Below are 1,185 nucleotides of genomic sequence, written 5' to 3'. Positions count from 1 at the left end.
GCTGCTGGGGACAAGGGGACACAAGGGACAAGCATTTTGGGATGCTACAGCCAAAATCCATGCAGCAGCGAGCGGGGTGACCTGTTTCTCATGTGCTTCCATCCCTCTTTGGGTGTGCTGTGAGGGTGCCTCAGTTTCCCCAGGTGGTGTGCAGGGCGGTGGGGCTGGGAGGGGGGACCCCACGGTGCCCAGCAGGCCCCGGCACTCTGCCCTCCCCCCCAGCACGACCCCTGGGTGCTTGGTGATGGGGTTGTGGATGCTTTTGCTCTGGCTGGAAAGTCCAAAGCCATCCCGTAAGCTGCTGCGGGGGTAGGATGCTGTGCTGGGGCTGAATGGGGCACACAGGGCTACACATGCGGCCACCCCGCGGTGAGAGCCACCCTCCCCTCTGTCACCCTGCAGCCACCGCCATCCCGAGGGCCTCTTGCTCATCGCCCTGTGGTGTCACTGCGGGGAGAGGGGTGCGGGAGCGCAGGGGTGGCTGTGCCCGGTCCTGGTCCCCGTTCCTGTCCTCATCCCCGGGTGAGAACCCGTCCCCGCGGTCCCCAGGAGATGGCAGTGCTCTGTCATGGGAGATGTCTGCTGCTCACCCCAGGGTCACGGACATCTCCGGGGACATCCTGGCTGCTTGGGACAGGCCTCGCTGGCTTCCTTGGCAGGTCCTTATACTGTCCCCTTGCCCACGGCCATGGCTCAGAATGGAGAGCACGCCCGTGGTCCTGCGCCCACCCCCAGCATGGGGGTCCTGGCTCCCAGCCCCACCGTTACCTGTGTGAGGGCTCTCACCTCGGGCAGCAGTGGCTGGCACGTGTAGGAGGAATGAGGCAGGGGTGCAGAAGTGGGTCCCTGAGTGTCCCCCGCCATCCCTGTGGCTCCCACCTCAGCGGTGCTTCGCTGTGACCCCCCTCACCCAGGCAGCCCTGTCCTGGGGGACCTCCCAACCCCAAACCCCTCTGCCCAGGCAGGGATGTCCAGGCAGTCCAAGGATACAGGCAAGGCAGGCAGCAGTGCTGGGGGGGGGCCTCCATCTGCCCCATGGCCCCAGAGTGGGCAACCAGGGCCCCAGAGTGGGCAACCAGGGCCATGGGGCAGTTACCAGCCTGGGCCATGGTCACCCTACCGGGGGGCTGGCTGGGGGCAATGTGGGCTGTCGGGGCGCTGTGGGGGCAGCCCCCGTCCCCATTG

Source organism: Charadrius vociferus, unplaced genomic scaffold (assembly GCF_000708025.1).
Source record: "Charadrius vociferus isolate BGI_N301 unplaced genomic scaffold, ASM70802v2 scaffold56, whole genome shotgun sequence".
Taxonomy (NCBI): Eukaryota; Metazoa; Chordata; class Aves; order Charadriiformes; family Charadriidae; genus Charadrius; species Charadrius vociferus.
The sequence above is the reverse complement of the archived record's forward strand: the minus strand, read 5'-3'. Positions refer to the sequence as shown.